At 38.2% G+C, this 24,023-nt stretch overlaps 1 long non-coding RNA gene across 1 annotated transcript in view; it reads right to left on the bottom strand.

Moving 5' to 3' along the window:
- Positions 1-2,203: 2,203 nt before the first annotated feature.
- LOC127015671 (uncharacterized) overlaps positions 2,204-24,023 on the bottom strand; it is a 35,226-nt gene continuing 13,406 nt past the window's right edge. The window contains exons 4-7 of the long non-coding RNA XR_007766361.1: positions 23,393-23,585; positions 22,987-23,094; positions 14,344-14,470; positions 2,204-2,606 (exon numbers count right to left, since the gene is read on the bottom strand). This is a non-coding gene — a long non-coding RNA (uncharacterized LOC127015671). The remainder of the gene's footprint in view (positions 2,607-14,343; positions 14,471-22,986; positions 23,095-23,392; positions 23,586-24,023) is intronic.

The raw sequence follows: 24,023 nt of genomic DNA, 5'->3' as shown, positions 1-24,023 counted from the left end.
AACTTCCCCCCCCCCCCCCCCCGCGTTTTCAGGGCACTTTCAAGCGGGTTTTTGTGATTTTAATGCCTCCCCTTCCTGCCACGAAAAAGGCGATCGCGCGCCTCGTTTACATACTTTTAGGTTCCCTTGTTTAACTAACTGGGAGCTTTTTAGCGCGTTTGCTTAGCAAACGAGCTGGGGATGACGTCTCTCCAACCATGCCTCAAGAGCGTCTTCTTGCTGCTTATGTACCTATTACCTGCTTTTCCTCAACATCTGTGCTCCTGCGTGGAGCACAGAGAGATCTCCTTCGTTCCCTCAAATCTCTCCCTCCTTCTTTCCAAGTCAGTAACATTTTGCACGCTCCTGTCCTTCCCCTGGCTCCCTCTTGCAGCGTTTCTGTCCTCAGCGCAGCTGCATTTGCCTGAGCTTGGTTCTTCTGTCTGTGCATGTGTGCAATTGTCTCCGTCCGTGTTTCTGGGCTTTTTTAGTTGCTGTGCCAGTGGTCCTTCAGAAGATCTTTTTCATCCTAGTTGAAAAAGCGCTTCATGCTTCACCATGACAATTTGTGCTAAGTATACCTTCTACATGCCAAGTGTTTTAAAGACAAAGCATCCGCAAGACAGATTAAGCGTTCGGAAAGTGACAAATTCCTTGCCTCTCTGCTTATTGCTGAAAACTGTTTTCACGTTTACACTGCAACACATTTGCACACACGCACAAAAATATCTTATGACTGAGTCGATCACGTATTTTGTGTACACCAGAAATGCTATAGGTCGTCATGTGAGCTTCAGGCTGCACCCAGGTCACAGAAGCTGATGTGTTCTTCTCATTTCAAATGTATCTAATATATGATGTGATTTCCATTTCCTCTTTTTTGCATTTGCTTTTTAAGTTTATCATTTTAGCCACAGTCTCGCCACGCTTTTCATTGTTTTTCTGCTAACTTTGTCCATTTATTGGTGGTGCCCACAGTCATACCATCACTCTCTTCTATTGCTCTTTTCTCTCTCGTCTATTCCCCCCCCACGTCCAAAAACGTAAAAAGTGAATCTCTGATTTTCCCAATTTACTTACTCTCAGCAGAGCTCAGCCAAAGTCACTAAGAAGGTTCTTGCTGAAAAAGCAAGCAGAGGAGGCTCAGCGTGAACTCCCCTTCTTTTTAAGCATTCAAAAGCATTTTATAAGCCATTGTCTCTTTTTTTTTCACAAACCAGCGCCGTGTGGCAAATTGTGCAGAATAGAAATGCCCATAATGAATGTATTTAGTACTGGGTCACGCTGATGAACATTCTGCCCCCATGAATAATACTGTTTTACAAGTTTGCAGCCCTTTCAAATTGCTGATCCCCAAACCCTATAGGCAAACTAGAAAAGCTAACACAAGCAACTGGGACTTTAGAAACCCATAGCCATCTGGCCTAAATCTCTAACAATCCAAGCCAATAATTATATCAATTCAGGCTTTAGTGAACCCCTTTGCAAACACCAAAAGAGCAAAGAAAGGAATTAGTGGCCATTCTAAGTTCTGGTGGAGAGAATTCAAAGATAATCTAATTCCATTAGTTCATGGACAGCTTTTTTTGCAGCTCTGATAAATCTTCCTAAAACATTTTTCCAAAACACCAGTGTAAACTCTTTTCTGACAATAATTGGGGAAATAGGTTCAATTAAATGCTGTTCTTAGTGTCAATAAAAAGTATTTTGTTGATAAAAGAAGTCACTGCCCCTTTACATGATGGGTACAGGAGATGAATAATTCATAGTAAAAATAATTTCACTGCTTCAAAACTAAAATATTATATATACTCTTAAATGATAACGTGTTCTTCCAAGTAACTGTTTAGTACATTTAGATATGCAGAATTTACTTTATGCAATTTTTATCACTTTCCAAATAGTAATTCCACTTCATCACATCGGTTTTTCTCGGAGACGTACTCTGTATATTAATAGATAGCAGGATACCTACAGATAGGAATTACAGCACCTCTTTTCTTTTTTTCCCTTTTTAAATTTATTTTTTATTTTGCAACTTCACCAGTCAGGTTACATGTAATATTATCACTTAAGTCCACACTGTCTTGCAACTAACCATTTACACTTACCATGACGATAAAAATGTCATTGGCACAATAGTCCTTATCTGAATTCTGAACTAAAGTAATGAAAAAGCTTTGATTTTCTTTTTTTTTTTTTTCTTCATCTGACATTCATTTGAACCTACAAGTGAGAAGGAACACATCTTGGGGTTGTTTGTTTAAATGCAGCAATATTTAAGCGCGTGGCGCTTCTAGAAGTGATACTTCTGTAGGGTGCTTATGAGCAATCGCAGCGCTCCCAAGGCTGATTCCTCCCATATCCAGTGAAAGAGTTTTGTCTGAAAGTCTCTTAAACTCCAGTCCACCTTTGACATGGCAGGCTTCCCTTACAAAGAAAAGGGAGAGTCCCACGTGCAGCCAGCAGACACTTCTTAGGGAGCGTGGTATTGTGAATGCTGTTAGGCACGTGAGTGGAGTGCTGCTGGCCTCCTGGAGAGTAATCTCGATTATTCCCACCTAATACGGATCTATTCACCACAACGTTCTTCTCATAAGTTGCATTCAAATTCTCCAGTGATGCACCTGAGGAAGAAAAACAAACTGACTCCAAATAGCACTTCCATTTGCCTACAGTACTACTTCAGAAACCACAGCTGCACAGCAGATTAATTACTTTTTCACTTAGCTGAAAGTAGGTTTATTTCTGTGGTCGATATACTTTAAAGTCTGTCTCGTTTCTCCGAGGAGTTTTATTGAGCTCTCAAGCAGATATTTTCTTCCAAAAGTTACTGATCCCCTAGATGCACAGTATATATGCAGAACTTCGGTGACAGAGAGTTTTACTTTGAAGAACTATTTTGAGAAATAGTCCCTCAGCAGGGATAGGGGAGAAAGAAAATCATTTTCTTAACAATGCTAGAAGCACAGTGAAATTAGCACAGTGCCATTTGGTTCATTCCCCTCCTCGCACGCACACACAAAAATGAGGTTTTATTCACTTTCAGTATGATTTATTGCCTTATGTTGCATCATGTTACAAAATGTCATATGCACTATGGTCCAACGCACAAGACATAGCAGGATAAAATTTGATTTGACACCTGCGTAATGAATGTGAAAGACAAGTCTTCCCAAGTCAGAAGTGGATTTTAAAAGAACATTTCCATCACAATGAATGACAAAACTGGGGGGGCTTCCTCTCTCCCTCATCCCTCTCTCCCTCCTCTTCTCTCTCTTCCTCCCTCTCTCTCCCCCTCCCTCCAACCCTCTTCAACAAGCTTGTTTCCCAAAGTAAACCTAGTGACAGAGCTCTCCCTGGTCTTTGCACTTTACATTTCCATCTGTTGCAGCATGAGTGCAAACTGAGTGAAGAGCATCCTTGTCGGCAAACGAGCGTTGCCATTTTATACTCGCTCTTGGACCCACAAATAAGCTGATCGCAGATCAACATGATGCTGTTCAGTGGAGTGGGTGAAAGGAGGCTGACATTTCAGTCTGATTTTTTTGCACAGACAACCATATTCTAGAACTCAGCACAAATTAATGCTGTATTTGTCCAATCTACTGTCTATCTCATCAGTCATGCTTATACCCGATACCTTTTTCAGAACTGAGGTGCATCAGAGGGTGGATTACTTTGAGATATTAAAGGCAGAATGGGCCATTGGATTATCAGATACGACCTCTGCATCGCAGTCTTCTTAATTAAGCCCAAATACGTTAGGTAGGGCATATATTTTAATCTGTGGAATACTAAACAGTGTACCTCAATCAGGCATCAGTTACCTAGTTCACCTGAAAAGGCAGAGAATTGATGATCTAAAATGGGATCAGGGATCCTGGCAGGCAAATCAGAAAAGCCAAAAATCCACTTGATACTATCGATCCTGACCTCCACAGAATCTATACCTTAACTATATACACATATACCTATACCTTAAAGTAATCCTACTGAAGATACCCTGCCTAACAGTTTCTGCTGCGGTGTCCAGTACGAACCGTCTCAAAGGCCACTCTCTGTCACCTCGGAGGCACCCAGGAAACATTCGGTAAAGGTGATAGCTGTATCAGGAAAAAGTATCTTCCTGCCCCAACAAACGGCCAGTCGAAGCCCTGGAACAAAAGGCCAGGTACCCAGAAGTAGCAATAAACAGAGTAATTTAGTTCAGAGCCCTGATCTATAATTTTCACTTTTTCAACTTGCTTTAAAAAAAAAAATCCAATCATTCATTAAAATACATCAAACCACAAAATTCTATACACCTGCTGATGGGTGAGAAATTTTTTTTGATAAGTGAGTTCAAAATTAGATTTTACATTATCATCAATCATTGTGGCAAAGGGCAGGGGATCAGATTTTCTGCTACATGAGTAAATTTCCATGGCAGTTTTGCAATGCAGCGCTGTGTATATGAATAGCGAGTTAAACCCGTACATGTTCCATGCACGGTAAGTACTGTACCTAGATATTCAGTCTTTTTCTGAACCAATAAAACATTTATCTCTCAAAGTTTTACCAAGTGCAAAAGAGAAAAATGCTTGAGACGTACGGTTTACAAAATCTCTATTAAAAACAAATGCCTGTAGTGTATCACTGGATGCTTTTGAATTATGTTGAGGATTAGTTAATATGGCAGAGTATATAATGGAAATTCCATTGGTTGATCACTCTAATGCATTTGTCATTTTGTGTAGTTATTTCCTTGTAAAGCATGAAGTAGAATATCTCTGATAGCTGTTTACCCAAAATTGCTTTTAAAAGCAATATATGCACTTCAGCAAAATGAGGTTTTGAGTATTACATATGCTTGGGATAAAAGGCACCTGTCAGAACTGTGGCACACTTCTTTCCCGCCACACTAAGCCAAGAAGTGTAACGCTGTGTGGCCCTGTTCCGCTTTCTCACAAAGCCACCTAAAACCAACTGCGGGTCCTGTTGTGTACAACAGATATAACTGCCCATCGCCTAATGTATCATTTTTTCCTTCTGTCCGTCTCTATCACACTAACTAGCGTGTAATGATATTTTCAAGGCCACTCTTACTTTATACAGAGCAGAAGGAGCAGCTGCATTTGTGATACTTCTTCACAGGAGTGGAGTTTCTGTAAAGGAAGGGTTTGAATTTTGGTGTAGATGTTAATTTAGTCAGGGCTGCAATACATACTTTGTCAAATTACCAGCCCAACCCAAACTTTTCATGGAACTGTAAGTTTCTCCATTGCCCCTGGGAGTTTAAAAAAGGAGCATAATTGCTGTTTCAAGTGTCTTCAGACCAGACAAAGCATGTGTTCAATCTTCCACTGACAGCCTAAGCCAAATGATCCAGATCCACTCGTGTACCTACTGCCAGCAGCTGTTTGCGACCAACGTGCTCTAAGGACGTCGGACACTCTCGTGAAGGGAAAGGGTCCATCATCTTCAGCAGAGCCAAAGCTCAGCTGCCTGCAGCCACGGTGGAGCCAGAGGCAACTCCAAAGTTTTTAAGACACTTTTGTCTTCTTCTGACCCTGGGGTTGATGGGAACCAACCCAGTCCACAGAAGGATTTTGAACAGCTTCAGGGTCAGTTTAAGTTGTCTTGAAGAGCGTGAGCCTTACAGGAGTGCAAAGCTGGACACAAAGTCTTGCAGCAAGAAAGGACACTTGATCAGATTTCTCCAGAAATAGATGTTCTTGGGCAAACGTTTCCTGGAAGGATCTGAACCTCTCTCTACTGCAGCATTTAGCAAGCTTGCGTTACAAAAGACTGTCATTAAGGGACCCTTAATGGCCTTCCTCTCTTCAAAACCTCAGGCACAATTCACCACCCAGCCTGCTTTGTGAATAAGGACCAAATATGTTGTTTATTTTATTTTACAGTAAATATTTATACAGCACTCCACATGGGTATCTGCATTTTTTTATTCTTGATTTTTCTGGGAAAAAGAAAAGAGAAAAAAAATGCTCCCTGCTTCAATGTCATGGGAAAACATGTGGAAATGTAAACCTGCTGTAGGAAGCAGGCACAGTGGGAGCTGTAACGGGAAAAATGCAGGCATGGTTTATCAGCAGAATATGTAACATATACTGAACATCCGGCTTCCCAAGTAAGTTGTTAACAGTGCTCAATACAAATGTTTCTCTTTAAAGAATCAGATGTTCCTCTTTTTTTTTTCTATAGCTGCAGTATGGTAAAACTGGTGCCATAAAGTCATTGCAAGAGACAGCAAACAACTTTGTTATCATAATAGGCTTTTTTTTTCCTCCTCCTTTTTTAAACAATGGCTCTAGCAGGTGGCATGTGGCTGAGACCGGGTCTATCACCATCTCCAGGGTGCCTAGACGTCCCTCCAAGTTTCTGTGGGAGGAATTTGTTGGTGGGATTTGGATTGTAAAGGCACGTGAGCATCTGCTGCCTGCTCAGTCTCATTACCATTGACACAATTAGCTCCTGCAGCTCTCGGCCCGGCAGCCAGACCGGGGACTCAATTTTCTTGCCTCTCTGACAATGCTCATTACCATTCAACTGAACCTACGGGTTCCTCTGCCTCTGAGTCTGGGCCAAGGGGCTGTGAAAACAGATCACGCAGAGAAACACTTTGGGAAGGAAGAGCAAATTGACATAATAGCTACTAACAGCCTAAAATCAACTGCCTCGCATACAGCACTACCGATAAACTTCCAGTATTCATAGTCATGGCTCTTTTCCCTTCTGCGTAAGCCACCTTATTCCCAAAAACACATGCTATGGTTTTATGCTATTGCATGCTTTCTGTAAGTAGCTTACAACCTTTTTCCATGATTCAGGAGATATTACACAGCATTACTGTTGTCCTTCCACACCCCCAACCACTTGCAAAGTTCTGACAAACTTTCCATTTTTTTTGCATTATGTACAGAAAAAGTCCATTTTCCACCTTTGAGTTAATTTGGAAACCAGACTAAAAAGTGAGATTTTTGCTCCTTACAGTATCACAGAAAGTAGGAGTTTATTGACATCTCCCTCTGGCAGCCACAGCCTAAACAAAATGTTAACGCATATCCACAGATAAAGACTTCACATTCCTCTAAGTGTCCTCACCCCCCATAAAACTGCAATTATTTTACATTTCCTTACAATAGATGCTGCATAATTCCTCCTTGCTGGCCTTATGTCCTTTTATTGCTACAAAGAACCCTTAGCCCATAAATGGAAAATTAGAGAAGTCACACATTTTTCAAATAAATCACTCCGCTAAAAGCAGAGAGGAGGGGAAGAAGAAAGAGGGAGAGAATTTAAACCGATCTATCTCCTGAATATACCTCAAGGATCTCTGTCTTTGCACAAAGAAAACAGAAGGGCTTCAAGGTCTGAACCTGCGATAATCTTGCAGTTTTTGAATGTTGCACAGATAGCGATTTGTGACCTTATTGAAGAATATTAGTTTAAAGCAGAAATATATTTACCGAAACATGTCTTTCCTGAGACTCAGCCTTTACTAGGCCTTTGTAACACAGGAGGATGGAAAATATCACATAGAGCTGGGGATGACGCAGGGGCATGACATTTGCTTTCAGATGTTTTTAAAACTCAAGGAAGTGTTATTGTTTCCATAAATCATTACTGTAAGTTTATTTTCCTCAACCCCCTTGCTGTCTTGTTAGACAAAACATAAGCTGGGCATCGTTACCGCTCAGGGCTAAAAAGAAAGAAATGGTGGCATTTTAGTGAGCTTCCCAAAATGATGACTGTCACCGTTTTAATCCCAGGTTCCAGGCGGCACGGTAGTTGTGCAAGCCCGGAGCACTGAAGAGAGGAGGGACGAGGGCCATCTCCCGCACCCATGTCCAGAGCCCAGGCTTGTTTGCAGAACTGCCCCAATTCCCCTGGCTTTGTCATGGAAATGTGAACACTGAAAGAAGAGTCTATTATGTCAAATTACAAATTATATTATAGGGTTTTAAGTAATTGTTTGCTGACTGGTGTCATGCACATGTGGTTTGTTTGAAGTTGATGTAATCATTTTGGCAAATTTCCACCAGCAAGAATCAGCCAGGGTGAACTCTTAAATCAGCTGCTGGGGGGGTTCACAACGTGCAATTAATGGCTGAAAGACTAACACAGACACCCTTCAAAGTTAATTTACGCAGACCCATTTTAGAAGCAGTGCATTATGTCTTAACTGTATGAAATGTATTGTGGACATATTAGCATTCATAAAATTCATTAGAAACCCATTAGTTCAAATGAAAGAGTTCTGTTGCTTTCCTACTATAAAATTTAACATTTTTGTAGCCAGCAAAAAGATATAAAGTGTATAGGAAATATAGCAAAAAATACGTGCTCTGTTTTTCTGAAGCCATTTGAATAAAGTTTTCATCCATCAGAAAGATTTTTGTTTCAATCAGACATCAATTAAAATAAATATGCAAGACTATTCCAAAATAACCTTAACTTACTGGAATGCATTCTCTCACCAGGCTACATAAATATGGGTACACCCATATTTTTTCCCTAATTCTGTGGTCCAAAACATCTATGTCAGATCCTGGAACGCTTCAGTATGATGTAATGAGGCAGCCAGCATTTCTTTTTCATAAATTCACTAAAACAGTAAATAGTAATACTACGGTGACTGGAACTTAAAGCATAAACGGACACGCTTACTTTCCAAATACAGCTTTGTAGACTTTTCATTGAAATAAGCTGTAGGGGTTATACATATACACACACATATATATATGTATTTGTATGTATTTATGTATATATAACATTTTTAGAGAAACAATAAGTTCATTAAAAAGAACTTAGTAATGAATCTCGATAAGCTGCTTTTGCAGTTTTCAAGTATTTATAATCATTGTTCATGGGTGCCTTTTCTTAGGGCATCCGTGCTATTAAGATATTGGTCTTTTGTTTTGTCCTTCCACAGATTTCTATCACAAAATGAAGCTATTAAGCAAATGCAGAATAAATCAAGCACACACAGTATGGCATATGGATAATTTCCCATTAAAGAAGTTCAATATATAGATAAAAGGAAAACTTGATAAAAATAAATGGCAGAGTCTAAGTCGATTTGGTATATTGCTATCGGGATTAAGTGTTACACAAGTTAAGCTCCATGGCAATGTTTGGTATAATTGCTAGGAACTGTTCTCCTAGCCATCCTGTATTGTTTAAACATTAATTTTTTATATAGCTTCTATAACATAGTTCAAATCTTTTTTTTTTTTTTTTTGAGTACCTTGGTAAAGAAATGGTTCAACAGCTAACAATAAAAATCCCTCACAATTTGTCACTTGAATTCTAAAAGCTATAAAACCAAGTGATAAATGTACAAAGCACATATTAAGAAAACCTCAGTGTTTTGACAAGTTTGATGTTTTTTGTTGTTAGCTTTGTTTTATGATCACTTTAGACAAAACACCTGCACTGGTTTTAAACCAGTTAAGTAATATGTAGCTTGCCATATGTGCTATGAAAGCTAACAGCATGTATTTCCCCAGGTCTGCTGTGGTTTGAAACTAAACCAGGGTGCTTTCTTTTTCAACTGTGGACACTTTTTTCTTAAATAATAATTATTTTCATTAGGGATCACATCAGCTCATTTAGGGATGTCAAAGAACCTTCTCTAAGCTGACTTTAAGACCAGCTTTTGTTTACAGCTAGTGAAGGTAAACTCCAGTCTCTTTGTTGATCTGAGCATAAGAAGGACGAAGTCTGTTGACTCAGGTATCTACGTGCACAGAGGAGTTAACGGTTTAATTTCAGCCAAAGTGCATATCACTGAATCCAGATCAAGTTTAAAGGAAACTCCTAGATCATATGGATGTCTCATATCTGCAGCCAATAATATTTTAAGAGTTTAGTTTTGGAAGTTATAGTTTATATATCCTCTTAACTAAGTTCTGTTCATATTCTCTTTCTGCTATCCACCCAGGTCAAAGAGCATTCAACCACAAAAAGCAGTTGATCCGTTAGTAATTCAGCATGGTTATGATCCATAACTAGTACTTCAAGCAGACATTATTCTCATACCTATTCCTCAAGCTTCATTTCAGTTCATTAGTATCTGATGGCTCGGGATGGTTTGATAGGGAGCTCACTGGAGTCTCTCTGGCTTGGGTGGATGTAAAGGGCCATCTCTTTCTTACCCTTCAGTTAACTGGAATAAGATGAAAACCTGAAGGCTGCAGAAGGAAGTACGGTGTTTCTGGTTTACCTGGATTGTACATATTAACTGACCTGATTGCCTCTGTAAAGTCCACCTTCCAAAATACCTGCTACTGGGCCAAATTCTGGTGTCACCAGTGAGTGCCTGGGCAGCACTAGTCCCTCCTTTTAACAGGATTAAAAGAAGGAGATAAACTCTCTTTCAGTGTATGACTCCTGATGTGGGCCACATTCACGTCTCATTTGCCATAAGCGAGCGTAACTGAAGGGAACTCCATTTTTTATAAATGGATTTATTTCCTTGAAACACAAAATAGATGTTTGCACTATAACAGCAATAAACCACCTGAAAGAATATGTCTTTTTACAGGAATAAAAAAGGAAAAAAACCCTGAACCTATATAAGCCCCATCCATGTGGAAATGAGACCAAAATGACTGACATCTGTTCTCAATGGAGGTATACGCATAGTCTCATGATTCACACATTTATGAAATGAGAAGGACACTTCAGAGATATTTCCCTTTGAAAATTGCTAGCTCTGATCTCTGTTACCAGGTTTAATTTATGGTGCCCCAAAATCACATCAGAGAAATGGTTACCTTTTTTTAATAGCTCTTCCACAATGGAAGAATTGTGAAATGAGTTTCATGGAGCTGAGCACCCTGGAGATTATCAGGTTTGTCATTGTATGTATACACAAATAGCGAGAGACAGAGAGAAGACAAGGAGAGAGAGCACTTCTCTGACATCTCATCATCAGTGTTTTGTAGGGCAACCAACCTACTGTAAAATCTATTTGCAAAATACAATAATTTTATCATTTACCCATTTTATTACATGTGCTTTCTTCCTAACATTGTAAAACCATGAAAGTCTGGTGTATTTTAAATCAAATGCATACACTGCATATTTAAAGTAAGAATCATAACTACCCCAAGAGGAAAAAAAATAAAAGTCAACCTTGAACTAAAGACCTATATAAATTTGCATATGAATCCTATAAAGTCAGCCTGACTTTGCTAACAGACAAGTGCTATTATGTTATCTTTGTCCCAGCCTTCCTAACAAAAATTCCCCCAATAAGTTACTTTTCATTGAAAACTGAAAGAAAAAAATACTGCTTTATAGCAGTTTTCAGTTCTCAGGCTCCCAGCTGGTACCTCTGCCTTACTACATGGCATATACCATTTCTAAAGCTGACTCTGTGTTATTATGCAAAATTGCTCTCAAAGTTTTAGTACCACTTATTACAGCGGTAAGGGACTGACAAACAAATCCAAGCCTGCAAACATGCAGCCTTAAAGTTATCTCTCAGTCCTAAGTGTTTTCCTTAATGGGGCCTTGCTTCTGAATGCTGTATGCTACATGAGGCAAGTATAGTGCACGTATTTTGCAACTGATATGATCTGAGATAGCTCCCAAAACTGATGGTTGAGTCGGTTCTGTCAGCAGTTTTTTCTGCTTTATCAAGTTGATACTGAAGTGTCTGATACACTCAGTTATCACGTAACAATCAAAGAAAATTATCCTTAAGATATCTATTTCTGTAACTAATCAAATCAAGAAAGAAATAGGATTACATTCATTTGTTTGGCTTACAGTTTGTGCTGGTTAAACAGTCCCTAAGAAGCCATACGTCTTTCCCAATTAATTAGACTTTTCTTCCCATCCCGCATGAATTTCCCCATATCCTTTTAAGTATAAAAAATGAGTAATTAAAGCTACTGACCATTCCCTTAGCCAATCTCTTTTGCTAAATTACTTCAGTGAATCACAGCCTGTTAGTGGCTTATAGGGTTGTTACGGCACACAAATGCTATGAGCAATTACTATGGCAGTAACAGAGAATAACTAGATAGCTAGATATGGACATCTAGCTTGATATGGAAAATCCATATGAAAAATCTATATATCAGTCTTGTCTTTGAGATTTGAGGAAAATTTTTTTTTCCTTTTCCCATGATTATCACTGTATTTGATCTAAATGCCTTACTCTATTTTTTGCTTTATCAGATGAGTTGCTTTTGCTGCTTCTCTGCTGCTCATTGTGATTTGTTTTCTGAGACAGCTTAAAAGTAAGTTTATATACGTGTATACAGACATCTATACGCATACACCTTTCTAAAATTAAATAGATTCTTGATTGTTCCACAGAACCACTTCCATTCAAAGTGGGTGCCACACCTGGGGCTTTCTCCCTTGTAATTTTGTTAGTGGAAAAGGGAGTAGATCTTTCGGTAAAATGGGTAATTTCTGCGGAGGGCCTTATCAAGTCTAAAACTTTGATCTTGGTATCATATTTCATGGGAAGTGAAGAGAGAATGGAGCACTGCAGTGCTGTTTTGTCTACTGTCTTTATAGCTACACAGGAAATTTGCTGTGTTCTGAATTCAGTGTACCTTTTTCAGGTCCAGCTGACAGGCAAGCATAGTCCTCAGAGTATAAACAAAACAAATAAAAGACTTGACAAAGGTACTGAGAAAGGATGTCATTTTTCATGACCCTGCGCAGAGGAGCAGGGTGGTTCTGCTGATGCAGAGGACCATATGCTGGGAGCCAGGACACGTGGGGCTCATTAACTCCCATCCAAGTTACGAAAGTTTGAAGCAGGAAAGAGCAAGATTTGAGCAGTGAAACATTTGGGAAGAGCCCACAAGTCAGAAAATATTTTGTTCAAAAGCTTTTTGTTTTGTCAACTAGTATTGCAAGGAAAGAAAAGAAAAGAAAAGAAAAGGAAACTCAGGAAGTAAGTGTACCCAGTCTAAATGTATTTTGTTAACAGCATGAAATTCTTCTTCAAAAGACTGAAGAATCCGCACTACTTGGAGGTGAAATCTATTAGAGCATGAGTCATGTCATATTTCTTGTACAGGGATCTGCCCATGACATAAGAATTATCTTGTAGAATATATCAAAGTTCATCTTTCATTTGCATGGGGAAACATGTCTATAGGTATATGTCCATATATGTATATACATATATATTATATACATACAAATAAAATTTGTCTTTCAAGTGGGAGACACATTTCAGGTCCTCATCTCAAGAAAGATGAGTAAAGTCGTGAAGTTAAGATATTCATAGAAACACAGCTGCTTACCTGTTTTAGTATGGAGTCTAGTTTTGATTAGAAAATGTTGTCAGAACCAACACATTGGCATAAAAAAAAAATCAGACTTGATAAGTCAGAGGTTTTTAAAAATACATATCATTTAACTACTCCTGAATCACTGCATTTATGAGCAGCAGAAAACCAGGCAACAAGCTTTAATTGGAGCAAGTTTAGATCCAAATGGAAACAAATGCCATAGTGTGGAAATAACCTCAATGCCAAAATGCCTCACAAGCTGGCAGCAGCCAAACAAGTACAAACGATCAGGAGAAATGAAGGACATTGAATGCTTCAGCGGCAGTAGCCAGTTCTCATCTCCTTAGTCCACATAATGGTTAAACCTGACAATGGACAGCTGTTTTATAAAGCTTATATTGCATAGGGAAAAAAATCCTCAAAGCTGCTCAAAGCTGCCTTCACCAGCTTGATGTTTGTCTTTGGAGTGATCCTCTTGTGAAAACTCCCATTACTTAAATACCAGCTCAGTCTTTGTAGCTCAATTGTAATAATTGATTCCTTTTAAAATTAAAATGGGAGATTTTTTCCTTTCATTTGTAAAAGCTTTACTTTTGAAAAATCAATTATTTATACTCCAGATCAATTCCAAAAAACCATTTTCATTATCATGATTCAAAACTAACTCCCACAACACAGCTGAATCTTGTTCACGCTGCCCAGGTAGTCACAGCCTCACAGTGGCACTTCTATAGCCTTTTAGAAAGTCTACTTTTTGTTAGTTATATTTTTGTAAAACCTAATAGACTATGACCCAATTTCTCTATGTACATGGATGTATTTAACCTCAAGGAATAAGTTGCCTGAAAGAAAAACACCCTGCACGTCTCCTTGACAAAAAAGTGAATTCAATAAGGCTTCATTTCCATAATTTGTACAGCCCAGCCAAGAACCCACTGGGGTTCTGGTAGTGAAGAGGGATTCGAATGTCTCTCAATATTGTCCACACGTAAGTACCTCATTTACATGGAAGTCACATACATATATTTTTACTGTACTTTTCAAACTCAACTTTTCAACGACATCTTATTGATTTGTAAGAGAGGTATCTGACCTGAAAATCCACTTTGTTCCTATGTGGATGAGATGAATGGCAGATTAAAAAGCAATAATTTCCTCAGAGAAAAAACACACAGTGAGCAGAGAACTTCTTCTGGATTTGAAGACCTTTATTTTACTTCCTAGGAAAAAAAAAAAGAGAGAATTTATGAGAAAATAAAAAAATAGAATAGATACGAACGAAAAGTAGGACTTGAAATACATTGCTGGAATTGATTGCATTTGAAGTTGTTACATTAAGTTGGAGCCTCTCCAATAAATCAGTAAGTATGATCTTAACTCTTTGTCTTAAGTTGCGTTGTAAAACAGCTTCTCAGTGAAACCTTGCTAGGTGAAATTTCATGGTGAATTATTTTCATTCTCGTGGAAAATCAAAACAAATGTCAGTAATAATAATAACAATAATAATTTCACTTGTTTCATTATATAAAAAACATTATATTGAGTGACCTGACAATTTTGATTTTACTCATGAAAACTCCTAACACAGTTGCTTGACTGAACATCAGTGTTATTTCTGAACATTGCATACTCTTCCTCACCTAAACCACACTTATTTTTTGGTTCTGCAATTTTGCAAATTTGCTAACAAAAAGATAATCCATTATGATTACCCTTTTTGTGGTACACACTGTAACAGCTACTAAGAAGAAAATTAACTCTATCGCAGCTGAAACCAGGACATATGTATATATGAATACATGTATACACATACACACATATATAATCAGCACTCTATTTAAATTAATTTTTAAAAAGTTACATTTGTAAATTACAATGAAGCCAATGAAGTTACATTTGTTTTGCAAGCTATTTTTCATTATTCTTTTAAGGAACTTCAGTTTTGTCACTGGCAAACAGAAGAAGCTGTCATCTTTCTTTTCAAATGTTCATGCACAAATTTTGCTCAGAAATCTTATCATTTTCTTCTAGCAGTCCCCAGCAACGGCATACAGTTTCCAAACAGTTATGAAAGAATGTGACCTCAATGGCAGATCAGATCCAAGGGCTATTTTCTTAGACATTATCGTGCCTATATTTGTACGTGGAAAGGCTAAGTTCATTCACCCAGTCAGGTGGACATTTGTGACAAAATCTATCCTGAATGTAACAATTTTGTCTATGTCAGAAACTTCTGCATATGGCATATAGGTGTATATATATGTATGCATACCATTGCAAATGTGCTTTTTGCACACTGAGCTGTATTCCATAAGGGCCTTTTGGAGGGACCAGCCATTTTATATTCAATTTGGATTCACCTTGTTACAGATAGATGCATATTGTGACATCTTACAGGAAATTTTTCCGTGTTATTTCTTCTCTGTTTAGCAAAAGTCAAAGAAATTTGGGCTAGAAAGGTATACATGCTCATGGCATTTGAAAGTTTATAAAAGTATGAAAGAAATTTCCTTTTGCATTCTGGACACGGTGGATGAGCTGGGAAACATGTTTCAGTGGTAGGAATGTGTTTAGTATTCAAAGCCACAGAGGATGTGCTTATTCTAAATAGGTACAACTGCGTAGGAAAGGAATATTGTCCTAGATTTGCAAATCAAATTGAATACACAGCTTAGTGCAATTAAATAGCATCTCTGAATTTTCATTAAATAAAATAATTAAAATGGCATATAAAGTCTAGTTTGCAAATGACCTCATCTCAGCCTGGAACACTGGTGTTAGATCTATAAATGCACATGGACATTTTGTTAAGGAAACAATCTTTGAAACAGCAGTTTAGGACGCTTAAGTATCACTGAGAAATCACCCAATCTTTCCTGGAAATTTCAGAAGTAAAAGCAAGTTGGGTGTAAGCTGAAAGCCTTTGCAGGTTGTTAGAGCTGCTTTAGGGTGAAATTTGGATAAGATCTTGAATTGCCAAGCTGCAAAGCAGTGAAAGCTGTTTGTGCCACTGAGCTGATGGGCTCAGTTCGACTCAGGAGCCGGGATTTCAGCTCACCAGTTCCTGTGCATTTTTTAACCATGGAGTAAGACCTTCACCCCTTCCCCTTTGCCCTCTGGCTGGCAGAGCAGTTCTCCAGTTGCAATCAGAGGAGGCAAAAGGACAAGTGGAAAAGGGAAGGAAGAAAAAGAGAGAATGGGCAGGAGAACCTTTCCAAGTGCACGCAGCTCTCCTGCAGCCTGTTTGACGTATCTCAGTGGAGTGTGCACTGTAGGAAAAAAAACATGTCACTGCTCTCAAACTGTCTTTTCTAATTCAGTGCATCCATGTATTGTTATAAATCAGTTTCCCAGTCACTGAAAGATACAGAGACAAGAGAACAACTTTGACTGTTAGCTATCAACTCTGATAATGAAAACTTTCTTTCAGCATTAAGCCGCCAGCGTATGAAAAAAAGACTAAAAATATAAAGTAATGCCTCCATGTTTTGCCTAGGAAAGGGTTCCTTCTACGCATGTGCCTACATGCTCATAGGAGTCAGGCGTTTACGTTCATCCCAGTTCTGGGGTTTTAAAGGGAGTTTTAAAAGCACCTGGAATTCTGCGTTACAAATTGCAGCCACTTACATTTCCATATTCTTAAATCCTAATTATAGTGTTGCTGACTGGTGAAGCTGTTGGACAGTCAAGGATCCAAGCTGCCATGCTTGAGGTCAATTTATTACGATTTTGTTAGAGGTTAACATAGAAGCATATTGATAACACTATATACCTTACACTTGAGAGTCATATTTCACAACCAAGTTCTTTGAAATATATGTATACATACACACATTTCTGCTGGTACACTGGCAATTTTACTATAAACCTATGTTATGATGAACCAAAGATTGAGAATATGAATAAGAAATAGAAAGATAATAATACTTGAATCACATTATTGGAATGCTGTACTTATCCCAAGGTCAAACGTGTAAATCAAGGAAATTTTGAATGAGTAGAGCAGGTATTTATTGACTCAGAAATGCTTCCTCCTTACATGTACCCCACCACGGTAGGTAGCCTGCTGTAAATTCTTGATCTTTCTGGATAAAGAGTTAGGAGCATTGAGAATACATATGATCCACCAGCCTCATTTTGTCACAACAAAATGCTACTATCCATTAGCACCGCATGAAAACAATAGATACTGTCTTCATATTAGCATCTCTGCATTTGACAGCAAAGATATATTTTGCCACATGACTAAGTCTGAGGGCAGACAGCTTATTTATATAACTTTGGCTTACCAGTTTCCCTCATAAAGAATGAAACCTTTCTCTAAATGATAATCTTTTGACCTCTAACAGGCTAGTGATTTACAGAGCCACAAAGACAACACACTGTATTTAAAAAGCTTTAAGACGCCATTTAAAGCTTTTATGGCGAAACCTTGCTTCTAATAATACACTTGCTGCTCTAAGTTCAGACAGTTTTCTGAATAAAGAAATACCTTTTATATGTTTTAAAATGAAGAATTTACTCATGTTATAAATATATTTTACTCCAACCTGTGAAAAACAGCTCAGAAAATATAGCTACAATTTCATAGTACCTGGTAGTAAAACAATGAGCAGTGAGGGCAGAGCGGGAGGAGAGAGGCTGCACGAGAAACCCCTGGATGTCTGATGGAAGATAAAATGACATCTTTGATGTAAAAGCACTCTAACAATGTAAACTAGAAGGATGATGTACATAACCATTCTAGTGTAACGGACATGATTTTCACTTGGACAGATAAGATGTTATTTAGATTCTGTCATGAAATATAAGTCTTCATTTTCTTTATACATTTAAGTAACTAGATTTTCCACTCAGCAAATCAGCACAGTGAAGTAAGTCAAAGGCATAACATCAGATGCTCAAAGTTTAAATATCCTCTCTCTTGTGGGGCTGTGTTATATTTATTCTACTTACACAGCTAGTTGTAGTAAATTTATTTTTAGGTATCTCAAATGCATAGCTCCTTTTTCTCATGATCGTTTCTGGATAAAAACTGGCCTGTGCTCCTGTTCATTTACCTTTTGTGTTGGAATGGGGAGAAGGAAGCAGGACCTTATACGGACCAACCTCTTTGTGCTAGCAGCCAGTGCAAGCCCTTTTTGTGTGTGTGTGTAAGGGAACTTGGTTAAGATACGAACAGCATAAAGTCAAGAGTGGGTAATTTATTGCATACAAATGTCAAGCTATCTTTTCTATATGGTTAAGAGCCTCATCCAAAGACCCTTAAAGTCAGGGGAGGTCTTTGGCCTGACTGTTATTCAGATCAGTCTAACAGAGAGGCTATCAGAGCGTTTGTCATTACCTAATAACCATCTAGAAAGGATTTCTTTCACTTGCCCTTTTTCCTTTCCAAGGGAAGATGTTATTTAGATTCTGTCAGGAAATGCAAGGTTTCACTTTTTTAGATATTAAAGTAACTACATTTTCTACTCATTGCATCACTTTATGAAAAACAATCCTGGACATTTCCAGGACATGGTTTCTCATCCAGCTGTCAAAATATTTAATGCTTTGAATGTTCACAGTTAGGCCTTGCAGTTGAAAGTGCTACATTTTGTTTCTGCAGCTTTGGGAAGAAATGATACCTTGGTCCCACTGGGTCATCTAATAGCAGGTTTCTGCAAGCTTCTGGGATAAACTGTGGCTATATTCAGGGCACTCAAAGCCCTAAGTGCTGCGATTTTCAAAAACATATTGAGGATCTCTGGCTATTAGTTTACCTTCCTCTATTGGCCATGTGGATTGAATTATCACTTTCAAGCTCCAGCTGTGTCTTTTGGGAACCGGATACGAACAGATGAAGAGAGGGAGAAATTCCTTGCCAGCTGGAAAGAAACGGTGGGTGCAGTCCTGGGGATTAGCAGTGACTGAGCTCAAAACAAGAGAAGGTATGGGAAAGAGGAGAGCCTTCGCTGAGCTGTGGGGCATCTCCAGAATGTGCATTGTGGAAGAAAACAGTCCCGGGGTGAGGGGAGCAGGAGAAGTATGCAGCACTGCCTGGATCGTAGCTGTCCGGATGCTTCAGGTCCCAGGATCAACATTTGAGACCAGTGAACCGAGAGGAGCAGAAGCTGGGAAAAATGCTGCAGGGGGGATCAATTAGCAGCCGGTGGTACAGGAAAGAGAGAGAAATCCCTGGAAGCAGCAGAACAGAGCCAGCCACCTGGCAGGACAGGGAAGAAAGGACCTGATGAGAAGCTGCAGCTTCTTCTTTTGCTTTCCTGATGATTTGAGCTTGAAGCAGCAGCACACTTCTTGTGCAGATGCTTAAACAACATAAAAGCATACTGAAGTCAGCGAACTGCAAACCAGCCTAACAACATGGTATAATTTCTGTGTTCCTGCTAGAGCTGGCCAGGATGTTTTCAACTAATCATAGTTTTAGCAAAATATGCTGTTTCATCTAAATTAAGACATTTACTGGAACCTGTTTCTCTCAACAAAACTTTAAATGAAAACTTGTCTGAAGACCAAGGTCATCCAGTAAATTTTGGCCACAGACAGAATATCTGCTTCTGTTCTGCCCCATTTCTCAAAACATTTGAAAGAGTTTGTTTTTATTTCGCTTGCTTACCAAATGAAAGTAAATCACAATTCTCAAAAACTTTCACAAATACGAATTTGTGAAGAAAACCAAACCAAATCCAGTTCCCAGGTCATAAAGACTAACTTTCAAGATCCTGTTTTATTCTAATCTATTCTCTCCATCCCCATGCCAGGAAAGGAACGTCTGCGTAAATCAGCACTGTGTAGACATCGGTCAATATGTGGGTAAATCAGTCATGGAAAGGAGTAGGGAAAACATGGCCACTCTCCTCTCTTCAGGTGAAAGACTTAATAAACAGCAGAGCATAAACTTGAAGAAGACTTTAAAAGTAAGATGGATTACACTTGTTGAAAAGCTTCTGTAATTCATTTTCATATTGATTTATCAGTACATAATATTCATTTGGCTATCACTAACCTCATTTCCCTAGACATTCACTCACTTTCAGCAGTATTTTTTCTGCCAAAGCTGAAAAACAATTAACCTCTCCAAGAGGGAAAAGAGAAAAAAACTGTGGCCCTTACTTCTTCATCTGGTTTGTGGGGCTTGTCGCAGCTTTATTTTAATGTCTAATTTTCTTCTTTTTATTTTGAGAATTTCACCGCTATGCCTGCTATCATTTATTGCTTTGGTGGTTGATTTCCTGATAATATTCAGTCAGAGAGGGTATTCTTGAGATGATCTGTATAACAATATGTATTAGACTTATTTTTTTTAAAGCCTTCCAATACTGTACTCATTATGCAGAACAGAGGCATGGATCACAGGAAGATGCCTTTAGGAGGAAATTTTTTAGGTAAAACCTGATATTAAGTTGCATAGAATCAATAACGATTTATTTTTTAAATGTTTCTTAAAAGAAATGGGAATTAATTAGGTTCCTTGGCAGAGGTAAATGAATTAATCTTACTGTGCAGTGATTTCTCACTAAACCAAAGAGAACTGGTAGAAATTTCAGAAATGCCTTAGCAAACTCTGAAATTCCAGCTTTCAAAGGCAAGGTTTTTGTCCAATAATCTGAATGATCGCTGCAGGAAACTTTGAAAGTACACTGAGATCAATGAGTTAGGCACCTAGACACAACTGAAATACCAGTCCAGCTAAATATTTAGACACTTAATACATTTAAAAAAAATCTAGGCCCGACAGCTTCATCAGTTATGAGAGTATGAATTAGACTCCTAAATCACACATGTGCTTTTGGTAAGTTTACATACTGTAACAGAATCAGATTCATTTCTGAGTAATTTGATGAATGGAGGACAGAAAGCAGATGTTATTGGTCTACTGTGATATACTAAGTCAGAACTCCAGTCCTCCCAGTAGACTGCTGTATGGGAGCAAATTCTTTAAATATAAGGACAAAGTCAGGATGGCTAATGCAAACAAGGAGCTGGAAAACAGAAATGACTGCATCCAAAAAGGATACACTCAGAACTGTACGTGCTCAAATAGGAGTAACTAGAAAACCCTAAGATTCTTAAATAATCGATGCAAGAAAACCATAGTATTACAGCAAAAACTACAAATGAATCAGTCCAGGCCATAGGAATAACACATGAGTAAGAAACATAAAATTTATATAAGATGGGGGGAGGCAAATCCAGCTGTAGATGATATTGTGGTGAAGTAGACAAAATGAGATTTTGATTATTTGGATGACAGACATAATCCTGGAATTTACCTTTTTTAACGAAGTGAATTCAAAACAGAAAGGAAAGTTCAGTTCTCCTTAGCATCTCTTTCTGAAGATAACTTGTATTATTAATAAAAGACTAGATTATATTCCTCTGAAGAGAAAGAAAGACTGCTGTATTCCAAGCAGATGTGTTATTAGAGCTGACACTTTCCCATATTACAGCAACTTTTGAGGCTTTTATTTCAGGAAAATGTAAAAGTAGGATTAAAGGATGATTCTGGAGACAGGAAAAAGGGATAAGCGGCATAAGGGAAAAGTTACAAGGAACTTCTCTTTTATGCAGCATATTTTCTTTAACAATACTTTTAAATAGGTTTGGGTTTTTTTTCATTTGCGTAGTCAGCTGGTCAGCTATTTTCTTTCTGGAAAATCAGTTTGTAAAGAATGAACAAGGGAGCAAGAAAACCTTGAAAAATTTATATGTTAGGGATTTTTTTTATCAGGATATAATATATAAAGGAAATTATAAGCTGAATTTAGTAATAAAGAAGTGAATTGTAGAACAACAACAGTCATGTTTCATTAACTGCTACATTAAAGAGGACACTTGTAATGTCTCCATTTTTAACTTGTAAACATTACCGAACTCTAAATCCTGGCCCAATGAACTTTAATGCAAGGAATAAGGGAGAGATTCAAACACTGAATTATGTTCAGATTTAGTTCAATATTGGCACCATTCTTTTCTTACAGTTGAAAAGGAATATCTGAGGGTGAAAGTCCGCAGCTAATGGGAGAAATGTAGATGAAAAAAATTCAAGACATTAGTCAAGGGGCATTGCAAGAATGGCTGATCAGCATCACTCTTTTGTGCTTAGTAATAAATACCCAAATGATGACGTGTACCACGCAATAGAGGCATGTTGCATTTCTATGAATAGCAGAAGTGTGCAAAAGCTTGCATACGCACCATGGCTTACTAAGCATACCTCATACTGTTAGACCTGAATGCATACGTGGAGTTGTGCCCAGTCCTCTCATCTACTCTCTGAAATTCTGTATGTAGATAAGCAAACTATCAAGAAAGACATTAAGACGACAATTATGGAACAGAAGTAGGATGCTGGTGACAAAGAAATTTGATATTGTTGGAGAGGCAGAATTAATTCCTGTCTTAGTACTTCGAGAGAAAGCTAAAGGTCACATCCTGAAGAATGCAAAGGTGAAATGTTAAAAGGTTTTATGATAACGCTAAAGCAGACAGACCATTAAAAGTATCTGAAGTTTGCAAGGCTTTATAAACTCAAGTAAATTACAAGCCAGGATTGAGGAGAAAAGAACACAAGAACTTTTTGAGACTTGTTTAATCCTTGATAGTCTGAATAAGTGCCCAAACAAGGTTAGTAATTTAGAACTGATATTTATGGAAAAAATCCTAAATGAGTAGTGCAGACCTATGCACTCAGTAACATTAAAGGAGAAATATCAATAAGAAATGAGATACTTACACATAATTTAGAGCTATTTGAAATTGCTGAAGGCAGCATGGTTTCAGGAAGTAAATTTTTCCTTCACTGGCATGCATTCTGGCCAGAGGGAAGAAGAATTGAGTTAGCCTGTGGATAAAAGCAAAAGAGAATTTTAAGGAGGCTTTGAATTAGTCCTAATCTACAGTACAGCTTCTCCTCGAATTTGAAGCTCACAAATCATTGGATTCTAGGCCAGGTTTGGGATAATTTCTTGGTAGATGAATGAAGTATTCAATGGGAATTTGTTTTGAAGTCAGCCATACTAGCATGCTAGCAATTCAGCCAGCGCTTCATCCTTACCAAAGACTTTTATTTTACATATATTATGGAGTCGTGAAAGTTATCTGAATCTGTATGAGCAAACATAAAGGTAGATGAGTTTTACCAGTGATAATCTTTGCATCGACTCATGACAGTCACTGTGATACACTGTCCAGCTTTGAGGTAAGCTCTGAATTTCTGCAACGGAATTCAGTGTTTGAAGAACTACTAGCCATCAGTGGGCTAGCAGAGCTTCTACTATGTCTTGGGTAGTTGCCGTTGTTTCGGGACACTTTATGACTTATAAGCCAAATAACCTGGAAAAAACAGACATACACACACAAATCAAAAAATGGATTAGAGTAGGAATACTTTATCTTCAAAATGACCATTGCTGAGGAAGAAATGAAGGTACGTTAGCTCAGGATATTCAGAGACTGTTTGTGTTTGGAACAACAGATCAGGTAGAGGTTCATGTTACCAAAGATCTTTTTTAACTGGTTGGTTTCTCAAGAACAGTGAGAGAAACTCAATGGGGAATAAGACACAGGTACATAAAATATATTATTACTTTGAACTAGGACAGTTGCAAACAGAAAATCACTGCAGAAGTCCCCACTCAAACCACCAGAGAGCAGGATAAGTTTCATGCCTGTTGCTATTCAGTATCTTATCCTAAATGTTGTATCTTTCCATCTTAACTCATTTAACACCTATATTACCAGACCCGTGCTGGAGGTCTATGTCTCCACCAC

Source organism: Gymnogyps californianus, chromosome 4 (assembly GCF_018139145.2).
Source record: "Gymnogyps californianus isolate 813 chromosome 4, ASM1813914v2, whole genome shotgun sequence".
Taxonomy (NCBI): domain Eukaryota; kingdom Metazoa; phylum Chordata; class Aves; order Accipitriformes; family Cathartidae; genus Gymnogyps; species Gymnogyps californianus.
This window is presented reverse-complemented; position numbering and strand designations above follow the sequence as displayed.